Raw genomic sequence first — 12,322 nt, 5'->3', positions numbered from 1 at the left:
CCTTTTATAATAAAGTAAGAAGAGGGATTGAGGAGGGAAAGGTACCTACTGCCACATTTCTGGATTTTATAAAGGCATTTAACAGGGTGCCACATGATAAGCTAATATTTAATTGGAAGTTTTTCCACTTGGTTATACTATAAATTAAAGTAAACAAGAATTATATACTTGGTTTAATCCTTTATCCAAAAGTAAGCAAACAAAGTTTGTACCTGAAGTATTTTTAGGACTGGGGCAACTCGTATAGAAGTTGACTTCGTATCACTTCTGGGTCTGCCTCCCACTGATGAGACCCTTCCCATAATGCATAGCATTATACATATCCGTCAGGATAATATGTGCTTTGCATTATGGGATATTAAGACAAGTGATGTGAAGTCATCAGCTTCTATATATGAGTTGCCCCAGTCCTGAAAATACTTCAGGTGCAAACTTTGTTTGCTTACACTTGGATAAAGGATTAAACCAAGTATATAATTTCTTGGTATATTTAATTTAAGCTAATATTTAAGTTAAAGCTCATTGGTTTAGATTTCAAATTAGCGAATTGGATTGGAATTGGCTGTCTGATAGATATGAAAGAGTTGTATAAGAGGGAGCAGTATCAAGGAAGCAGGTTGCAAGTGGGCTTCCACAAAGCTCAGTAGTGGTACCTGTATTGTTTAACTTCTATATCAATGACATTGTCAATGGACTGCAAGAGGTATTCAGATGCTTGCAGATGATGTGAATTTGGGAAGGGTTATTAGTAATAGTGTAGATATTGCAGCCCTTCAAGAGGATTTGAATAAGTTGGACAGATTGGCAAATAAATGGGGAGGAGGGGAAGTTTCATGCAACTAAATGTTAGCTGTTGAAGTTTGTGATCAATTGATAGGAGGCACATACTCGATGGAACTGTACCAGAGGAAGTAGAGGAGGCAAAGGACTTCAAGTGTGATAACTGATAGCAACTAGAAGTTTAGGGACATATTGCAAAGGTAGTGGAGGTTATCCAGAGGACTGTTAAATACTGACTAGCAGAGATAGAAGAGTGGTGATTCCATTGTATAAATGCGTTGATTAGACTCCATCTGGATTACTATGGTCAGATTTGGTAACCAGGATTTAAAAGGTATAAATTAAACTTGGAAAGGGTGCAGAGACAGTTGGTAGATAGACGAAAGGTAGAAACGTGATATGATTGAGAGTTTTAAACTGAGATGTACTTACACGGTTGATACTGAAGAGTTGTTTTGCATAGTAGAGAAAAGGGGGAAGGAACAAGGACAAGGGGACATCCATGTAGGTTACGAATGGAAGTGGTGAGCAAGAAGGTGAGGAGTGAATTTTCTGCATGGAGGGTAGTTGGACTGTGGAAATACATTGCCTGATAGGGTAGCGGAGAGCACGAACGGTGAATGAGTCTAAAGGAGTGGTATGATAGATACTGTTGTCTAGGATGGGTTAGTTATTTTTGATTTTTATGGTGCAAAGACATCAAAGATCATACTGCACTAGGACACAGGTAACAACAGTACTTGCAGAAAATGGTTAATAGGATACTATAAACATCCATGCCCATGATGGGATTCGAACCTGTTACTAGGTCAACCAGACTGGCTCTAGGCCTACCACAATGAGCCTTGCAACTTCATGCAATAATAATCTCAGGGATGGTTTTTTTCATAAGGTTATGTTACTAATGGGAGAGAATTCTCTGTCAAAAAGAAATACATTACTTTCCTCTTGTATTAAATAATCAAAAGATGACTATATCAGCATAGTAAGACAGCAGATTTACTACAGCAAACACCATTAAAACAAACTATTTGAAAGTCCTGACCACATTCCCATTATATACATAATACTGTTATAAAGGAAATTTAATATCAACTATCCACTACAAACTATTCCTAAGTTTCTTATGTGTACATTATCATCTAACAATAATACTTTAAGAACATTGCAAATTAACAGTCACCTAATATTCTTTTCAGCTTTGCTTGTTGGATGTGAATTGCCAATTGTGAGGACAAAATATTTTAGTTATGAGAAAAGGGACTACTGAGTGGCTTTGGACCAGTTCACACATGGTATACAAATTAAAATGATTGAAAGAGGCATGGCTAATGATTAATCTACTTCAGCATGAACCCTCAAACTCCATTATTTTAATTTCGTCTGATTTTAATCCACAGCTAAGATTTTTATAACTGTTTTGGCTTATATTTTCACTTGTATATCACTTTTTCATTTTTTATATGATATGAAAATACCATCTCTACTTACTGGAGGCCTGAAATGGTTTGCCAAAGTAGTGTGTTTGGTCTCTAGAAATTGGGGGGAATTAGTCATGAGTGAACATAATGGTAAATTTGGGCTGTGCTAGAAAGTGTTTTTAAATAGTGTACAGTGTGGCTCTTTATCATAAATTATGCTGCATTTTTATCATTCTGAATACAAGAGTCCTTCAGTAGAACTGTTGGCGAAATTTTTGTCTGTTTATATTATGTTTTGTTCTTACTGCTTCTGGTTCTGAAAATGGTGTCCATAAAGAAGCACATCAGTGATACTGAAAGCTTCGTCAGAAAGATCAAGTTCTGCCTTGGATTTTCTTTCCCAGTGGATGCAATGTGAAAACTACATCTATGCACTGAAAAATGTGAAAGATTTGTGGACCGTTAGGGTAAACAAAAAGAAGGAAAGCATTAGCATATCTGAAAAGTGTGTTGATAGATTAGAGCAATTAGAAATAGAAGCAAGAGTCAGGACCATACTATAGGAGGGCTGTTGCTCCCATTTCTAATCACTCTAATCTCTCAACACACTTTCACGTTATCATAATGCATTTTATGATAAGGTAACAAGTGTGTTAGATAAGGGAGAATCATATACAGCAATATTCTTGGACTTTGCAAAAGCATTTGATAGATTACTACATGATAAGTTGGTGTACAAGCTGCAGGGATAGCAATAGATAGCATATTGATTAGATGGATTGGAGATTGGCTCTCTGAAGAACGATACCAACAAGTTGTGTATGAATGGGGCTCTGTCTCAAAAAAAAAAAAAAAAGGAGGGTAACCAGTAGCATGCTCCAGGGGTCTGTTCTTGGGCCACTACTGTTTAACTTGTTTGCAAATGATATATTGCATAGATTAGGGATTCCCAAAGTGGATGGTACCGTCCCCTGGTGGGCGGTGGGATTACCTAGGGGGGGACACTAAGAAGCAAAGGGGAAGCAAGGGGGGGTCACTGAAGGTGTGTTGAAAAATGCTGAAATATGCAATAATTAATTGCTGCTGTTTGATATTATTATTATTGTTATTTCCAAGACATATACTGTTGTTTTCCAGACATATGCTGTTGTTTTCAAGACATTTTTCGTTGGTAATTTCTCAAGTGGTCCTTTTTTTACATTAATAGTACTGAGTGTGTTATAATGTATTTTCCCATATTCTTGTTTACTGAACAAAAGTGTGAAGCTTTTAGCTATTAAGTGTTGTGTCACAGCTTGGCAAATTATAGGTTATGTTCTATTGTGAGGATATAAAGATAAAAATTATTATTTACAAAAACTGCTTTCAAATATGTATGTATGCTTATTTCTGCATGTTCCAGAATAGAAATGGCATATACGTCAAAGAAGAAATGCAGGCAGTTGAGGTAAATTGTGCCAGGGTGACTAGTCTATATAACAGAACTAGGACAAAAGAAACAAATTATCAAAATGATAGACAACTGAGGATAAAAGTTAGTAACAGAGAACAGAACTTCTACCCTGAAAGGACAATATCACATTATAAGTGTAGCAATCAAAATTCTCCCTATGATAAAAACAACAAGAACTTAAGTGGAGAAGTGCAGAAAGGTAAATACATAGACTGTAATAAAAAATTTAATCATGTTCAAACTAAGTGCTATTTAAGATCTTGGAAGGAAGATAAGAACTCAATTTTCTCCACTTGTGAGTCTGGTGTGAAAAATTTTTCTTTAAAGAAAAATTTTTCAAAGGAAGAGTAAGCCTTTGTTGGATTCTGATTATGTAGAGATTAGAGTAATTATTATTTGCTTCAGAATCCAACATGATCTTCCATCACAAAGGCTAGACTTGTAAATATTATTTAATGTATATAACTTATTTTAAAACTTAATATTCATATAACTACCTTAATTTTGTCAAATATTTAATTGTTTAATCAAAGGAATGTGTTAATGATAATAAGATTCTGTATTAAATATTATTAAGCTACTTTATTTATTGTTGTGTCAATATTATAATAACTTATACTTGTAATTTAATTGCGCATTTATTGAAAAGCAAATATTCTAATTATTCCTGTTTTGTGAAAGCTTAATGTTATGTAATAACTCAATGTAGTTGTATAGCCTAATGTAACATTCGCGAGAATGTTTACGTTTATCGGTTGTCATGGAGACGCGTGAAATAAACAAGTGCGAGTGGAACAGAGCGTGGACTAAATATAGAGGAGAAAATGTATACGAAGTAAGGGAGTCGGAACGGAATTTTGGAAGTAAAAGGTAGCAAGGAGATAAACTAGAGAAGTAAAAGTAAATAAAAGGTTCTTAAGGGTAGGAGTTAAGTGGATAAATTTTTATAAGTGAGCAAGGACGAAACGGATTTAATAGTTAGCTGAAAGTGTAATCAGCAGTAATAATAAAAAGGAAATTAATGCTACAATCGGATAAAATAAAAAGCTGGACGTTTAAGGAAGAATTCTGAATGAACCTGGCTATTCTAGAATTGTGGCTTATTTCCGATTTGCTCTAAAAAGAACCTCAAAGCGTTTTAGTTAGTTTATGAGTGGTAACGTCGATAGTTGAAGTACCCCGTAATTTGATGTCTAGAATTCTGAAGTGCGTTTGATAGTGCTTTAAGTATAACTGTGGATAAGTCTTGTTGATGTTTTTTTTTTTTTTTAGTAAGATAAATAAGTTCCAAAGGTTTGCTCACAACACAATTGATGTACTAGGAACTATTTCCGGTAAGGTCTATCACAGTGTATTATTTCTATGCTTGAAGAATTGTGTTAATTACACTATGCTTAACGCTACTTTAACTGTGGAAACTCTTCGTGAATGAGAGTTAGAGATAACAATTGCTTGAAAGATATTTCCTACTATTTGTGCCTGTGATATTTTGAACTTATAGCATGACTGAGAATTGTGTGAAAACTGACTAGATTGGATGTTCCATTATATTAATTTAAGTGTAGAAACTTTGTAACCCAGAAGCTGAGAAGGTGCATGTGAAGACTTAGAAGATTGTGCTAATGTGATTAACTTGACTTAATGTTTGACTTGTTTCTGCTATAAAAATTAGAAGTAATATTTATGTATGTGTTATGTAACCTATATTAAATGTTTCATTTGTTAATCTAACTATTGTATTTGCCTGAATTTCTTTTTACTGCACCGTTCACAAAAATTCGAATCTAGCGGGAATCCCAGAAAGAAAATAAATACTTCGGCCTGAATGAATGAAAAGACTGCTAACTAACTTTAAATTGATCCTACTATTTCATATAGACTTATCTAAGGATAGAGTGGCGCAGTATAATAGAAATTTCTCTACCCTTGGATTAGTGATCAATTTACAATTAGTTGTGTTTTATTTTATGAAAGTGACTTGTAACAAGATGGCGGATTAGAACACAACATGAAAATAGAACGTCACGACAAACTGGACGAGTCAACTTTCCCAGGCAATAAATCTTTGCTTTTAGTTTATGTGTGCTTTGTAAAGGAAGAAAGTTTGGTTCAAGAATTGCTATTTGCAAAGCTACTAGATACATACACTAAAAGGGGAGTCAATATTTTGTGTTATTGAGCAGTTCATCAAAGATAAGGAAATCCCACTTACTAACATACTTTCTTGTGCAAGTGATGGAGCACCATCAATGACAGGTCGCTACAGTGGGTTTGTCGCCTACTTGAAAAAAGGCAGTACCAAATATATTTACCATTCACTGTGTCATTCATCGCCAACATCTGGTTGCAAAAAACCTCAGCGATTGCTTGCACAATTCACTACACACTGTCATTACTGCAGTGAATAACATTAAAGTCCATGCTCTCAATGATAGACTTTTTCAAGAGCTCTGTGATGAAAATGATGAACATTTTGAACGTTTGCTGCTCCATACTGAAGTTCGTTGGCTGTCAAGAGGCAACTGTTTGAGACGGTTTTATTATCTTTTTGATACCGTTGTAGAATTTTTTGAAGACAAAAAGGCTTTGCTCAGTGATGAATTCAAAGCTATCAGGTACGATGTTGCTTATTTATGAGATATATTTGCAAAATTTAATGAAATTAATTTGCAGCTGCAAGGCAATCAAGGCCAAATCTTCTATCTCAACATTTATTTCAAAGTTAAATCCGTTGAAGAGGAACCTAGGCCGTCATGAGCTCTAGCAATTTTCCAGCTTGTCCGAGTTAGATGGAAAGCATAGGGTGCAAACTGATGTTCTGCAAGTTTACTGTGACTATTTGAATATGCTGCATGAAAATATGACTAAGCGATTTAAGAATCTACTTTTGTTGGAATTTCCAGATTGGGTAATAAATCCATTTTCCGATACCGAGGTAGTGGGAGCCATGGAGGAAGAACTAATTGAGCTACAAAATGACTGAGCTGAAGCCAAAATTTAAGAAATCTTATCAAGAGTTTTGGTTGCAGAAAGATCTCTGCTCGCTATCCATCACTGTGGGGAGTGGTTAAGAAGCGCCTAGTTGCATTTCCAACATCATATTTAGTGGAATGTGGTTTTAATGTGGTCATGCAACTTCTTTCGAAACAAAAAAATAGACACCAGATAACTCAACGTGGAGATTTAAGGCTCCTGCTAAGTGATATTAAACCAGACATAGGAAAACAGGTATCACTCCATGAAGCCCATCCATCACATTAAGGATCTGCTGAACATTCAAGTCAGTAGCTGCTATTGAATAGCATTATAATACAATGTTTTATTAGATTTTAATGTAAAGTTGCTATTAAAGTTATATGTTTTTTGGATTTAAAATAAATATAAATTGTAAATTAATAATTTGTTTTAAAAATGTTATTATCGTTCTTTGTGGGTTGTGTGAATCGCTTTTCTGAATGTAGGGTGGGGGTCAGGTAAGGAAGGGGGGGATACTGACGATGAGTTTATGGAGTTGGGGGGGGGGCGAAAAAGTTTGGGAACACTGACATAGATTGACTGGAGATCTTCAGTTGTTTGAGGGCAAAGTTGGGAAGAATAATAAGCAGCACACTGCTGATGTTAATTCCCTTCAGCAAGATTTGATTAGATTTTTGGCTTGGACAAATGAGCAGCATTGTAGTTTTAATATTAATAAAAGTGCCAGGTGTTGCATTTTGGAGTGCAGAAACATAAGGCTGTGTACTATAGTGCTGTACTGCAGGAAGTAGATGAGATTTGAGATCTGGAAATGATGGTTGACAGTATACTTATTATTACTGATAAGAAGTACATTAACATGTAAAGATAAGGAGGTGGTAGTGCCACTGTATAAAGCACTGGTCAGACTACAACATAGGGACTATTGTACTCATATTAGGTCACTTGGTTTTCAATGTGATGTGGAAACATTAGAGAGAGTACAGAGGCGAGTGACTAAGACAATATCAGGACTTTGGAATGCTGGCTATGGAGAAAGGTTAAAGAATTGTGAATTGAGTTTGTTGGTGGATAGGAGGAAAAAAAAAAGTGATATGATAAAGATGTTTAAGTTGGTGAGAGGATTTTATCAGATTAATCCAGAGGGATTATAAAAAAGAGTAGAAGGTGAGAGGGGAAGAACACCAGAGGCCACCCCCTGGAAGTTATGTAAGAGTGTGGTGAAGAGAGGGTGCGAGGAGGAGCAGATTTTTTAGATGGAGAATTGTCCCTGAATTGAACGCATTACCAGAATATGTTGTTAATGCAAGGATATTTGGTATGATAAATATGTTGTCAGTTGAATGAACCCCCACAATGAGTCTGCCAACTCCATGGAAGGTGCAATAACAATAATAATAATAATTTTTTAGAAAAAAAAGGGGAGGGAGATTTTAGGGCCATGCAAACTAGCTTGACCATTAGACATGTCTCTTTTCATTATTTTGACCTACGAATGTGTCCAAACCTCAGCAGTTCCTCTTCTTCTAATAACTAAAATCATTTTCCTTAAAACTTGGTAATTCACATTCAATAAGCAATGTTAAAGAGAGTAATCTTAATTGTTATGCTATTCACATAAAAAGAAAAGATCAAAATTATGCCCTGTCAAAAATAAATGTAGATAATTAGGATGAATACTGATTTTTGTGTTGGTGCAGTAGTTAATGAGTGTCCATTAACAAGTTTACTCTTGGTTTAATGACCCTCAATGTAGAGAATCCTCAAGATTAAAAAAAAAAAAAAAAAAAAAAAAAAAAAAAAAAAAAAAAATCCAAATTATTGTAAGAATTTAATGCACCTGCTTGCCTGTTGGCCATTGCCAGCACCTCCCCTTTTCCAATCAGGCTGTAAATTTGAATCAATCCAACTATAAAGACATGGATTTCTATGAATCTTATGATTCTCTTTAATGTCTCTGATGTTTCAGCATAAAAATAATTTCCAAAGAGCAAGGGCCTTCCATGTGAAAAAATTTGATAACTTAGCAAAAAGAAACAAACTCCTCAGTTTCCCACCATAAATTGTAATCAACCTATCTTTGTGTCAGTTCAACAAAGAATAGTTTGAAAATATGACCTTAACTGCTACTCCACTAAAATCCAAAATATGGCTGTCAGTGCCCTCAAGCCTTACAATTATGTAATAGTGCCAAAGAAAATACCTACTTTACAAATTTACAAATCAGTGCCAAAATTAAATGAGGCATCTATAGCCCCCCCCGCTAGTAAAACTGCCAATAATATCCAGAGAGACATTGCTAACATTCTGAAGTTTGCATAGCTACAATAAAGAACTTTGCCCATTGCTGAACCACACTCAAAAAACTGCGAATATCATCACCATCATTGAAGTAGATGAAAGTAATGCTATGTAGTCCTTGTTCACTCTGAACATGACTGAAAAATGTCGATCCAACTCAAGGATTGATCAACATACTGCTTAACTGACACCACCCACACACAAAAAATACTAAAAAAAAAATAAAAAAAATATTAAGCAATGTAATATCCTAGTTTCCTGAAACTGTCAAATACAATAGCCTCACTTCCTCCTAGATAAAAATTTCTATGTACTTCAAATCCTACTTGTTAGATATATTCCTTAAAGATACTAACATTACAGTCAGGTTTGACATAGTCTCTCCATTCACAAAAGTATTATTATTATTACATAGTAATCTCCATAGAATCCAAAGACTCATTGTAGGAGACATGCTACCCACACTATCTATCATACCCCTCTCCTTGAATGCACTTAGACTCTGGCAACCTATTACACTTATTCACCACTCTACAACCAAAAATCTTGTCCTTGCATTCTTAACTCAATTTTCAGAGATGAAACCTTGTTCTGCTTCCATCTAGCCTTGTGTTGATATATTTCCTCTGTATCAATCCTATAAAACCCTTTTCGTAACTTCAATGTTTTTATCATATCCCCCTCTTTTCTGCCTATCAGCCAACTTTTGAAAGACACACAAAAAAAGGAAACTTCAGAACTTATTCAGACTTTCTTCATCTCGGACATAACAGACGTATTCACTTTTACCACACATACTGGTTATTTCACAATTAGCAGGAATTACCCCAAATCCTTTTCAAGAATATTTTGAAAACATAGTCTTAACCTCTACACCACTGAAACCCAGAAAATTGGGTTGGATATGTTGAAAACATTTTTAACATATCTTAAAAGTCAACATCCCAGAATCCATTTCACCATTGAAAAAGAAAGCAATAATTGTTTTCTCTTACTTGACATTCAGCAGACCACCCAACAGATTATCTTTTACTGTTTGCATGAAACCTACCCACACTGGTAGGTGCATCATTCATCATCCTTCTCAGCAGTATGGTGTTATTGAAACTTTAGTAAATAGAGCAAGAAACATCTGCTTGGGCAATAGAGTCTATCTGAGAAATCAATCACATACAAGACACAATTTTGTTAATTTCCCTAGTATAATCCCTAGACATGCATTTTATCCTTTAAACAATAACATGAGTGATGGTATATATATATATATATATATATATATGAAGCACGTTTGGATAGATGTCATGAGGGGAAAAAAATCACATAAAAATTAGGCAAATTAAAACTAAGATATATATAAAAGGCTATACAAAAAGAAACACACACACACACACACAGTTAATCACTTTATAGAGTACCAATAAAATATTAGTTTCCAAACTTACTGAACTATCCATGCAGTTGCATCACACTGTGATCATTGTTGCATTTTTAGAGTTGGTCTAGTATAACCTAAGATTCTGAGATCACAACCTTTGATCAAGGTTTTCCACATATTGTGAAGTTCATCCACTGGTTATATTCGGTGCGATGACCTCTGCTAATGCTTCTCGAACACCTCTTATAAATACATTCTGCTATGAATGGAAATAAAGATGTTATGATGTCCTTCTCTTGTCATCTACTGTTACCTGAGAAAAGATCTGTTCTATTCTTTGAATGATGTTGAATATTGCTTATATAATCTCCAGAGTAAATCTAAACCAATCTTCTAAGTTGGCCCACATAGATTTTAAGGCAATCATAATCTTGTATGCATCTTGATATTTCATAGAAAGTTGTACTTATGATATTTGTTTGGATGTAGCCAATGTTCTTACCAAATCTACACCCTCTAAAAACAATATTTGGCAGAAAGAAATAGCTCTAAAAAAGTTATACAAAAACAAAGATTACAACCGAAGATGATAAAGGATAATGCTGTAATAAAAAAAGCAAACTAAATAAGACAAAAAAAAATGCATAAACTTCTAAAAAAAAAAAAAAAAACCTTATAATTACAGCTCATGAGCCATTTAACACATAAAATAAAAAAAAGTGCAAATTAACAAAAAATATTGTACTTCTTGGACCAAAGAAATTAATAACAAGCAAGTTGAAATCATACCCTAAATATACGTGATCCTAAATATTCACAAATACAATTTAGTGGCTGATAATAAACTTTTCCACTTAAACTTGCAAAAAAGCAACTTCACCCTTTCTATTTGCAAACAATTTTTTTTTTCTTTGTAAAAAAATTCCATTGTTTCAAAACTATTTTAAAAATTTATTCATAAATTCAGACATCTTGATTAAATAGGATATTACATTTCTGTTTACTAAAAGAGACCCTTGATCTTAAGTCCCAAAATCTCTACACCTCTGACATTTCTGAATAATACTTGTCTCTTTATTACTCATTTTCATAAAACATTTTGTTATAGCAGTTATTCAATTTAGTCAAGGAATCCTGCAGACTTGTACTGGATTGATTATGGAGTAAACATCTGTATAAAATAAACAGCCAAGGTGAACATCTCTAATTTTCACAACGGGTCATGATATCAATATAATGACCCATTTTGGGCATCTAATTTTGAGCCAGAATTTCAGACCGCTAATGGGCAAAAACGTGCAGAAGATACAACCTTTCTGTCAAATCAACACAACCTTCCCATGGTGTGGCCTGTTTCCACAAAAGGGACTCTTGTGCATGCAGTGAGCATTCCCTGCAAGAAAGATATCTTCTAGTTAGAGGAAAGGCCAACCAGACCACTAGGTGGTAGATGACCATCACCTGGTGAAATACCACCACCAGGCTTATTGGAGACAAAGTAGCATATGCCATGTTTGGTATCCAGTGCAGGGATTCCAGTTTCTCTTTGCAATGCTCCCTTCTCTGTGCAACGAGAGTGATACCCTTAAAGATCATGCCACACATACTTAGAGACTCATGACCCTCTCCATTTTGAGGGTATATCTGTTAAAACAATGGTGCTGCAGGCAAACTGCTAGTGAGGGAAGAGGCAGAAACTTGACAATAATGAGTCAGAAAGCTTCTGATCAATTTCCACATAATACCATTGCTGCACAACCTGGCAGAGTATGTGGCAATTGATCAGATTGTGCCTGGAGAGGGAGTTTAAGTAGTGGTATGTGGGAGGCACTCTCAAGATGTTATGACAAGGAGACTGGTCACTCTCTGTATGGACTACATACATCCTTCCATCTAACCATGAACAAACTAATGACTCTTATAAACAATGAGTGACACTGGAAAGAAAAAGCATCTTCTTCATAAGTGAATTCCAATAAATAAAATACACAATGCAACCAATCACTTCATACAAAT

The 12,322-nt window shown here is 34.8% G+C and overlaps 1 protein-coding gene across 2 annotated transcripts in view; it reads right to left on the bottom strand.

The window, feature by feature from the left end:
- The window catches only part of LOC150105404 (uncharacterized), a 184,672-nt gene that overhangs the window by 21,613 nt on the left and 150,737 nt on the right, over nt 1–12,322 (bottom strand). Inside the window, exon 6 of one of the 2 annotated variants that reach the window (XR_016548446.1) lies at nt 10,374–10,854. The exons of the other annotated variant lie outside the window; for it this stretch is intronic. The gene's annotated coding sequence lies outside the window, so the exon portion shown is untranslated. The remainder of the gene's footprint in view (nt 1–10,373; nt 10,855–12,322) is intronic. 2 annotated transcript variants of the gene reach the window in all.

This window comes from Typopeltis vanoorti, chromosome 6 (assembly GCF_054136105.1).
Source record: "Typopeltis vanoorti isolate ZY-2024b chromosome 6, IOZ_Tvanoo_1.0, whole genome shotgun sequence".
Classification (NCBI taxonomy): Eukaryota; Metazoa; Arthropoda; class Arachnida; order Uropygi; family Thelyphonidae; genus Typopeltis; species Typopeltis vanoorti.
This window is presented reverse-complemented; position numbering and strand designations above follow the sequence as displayed.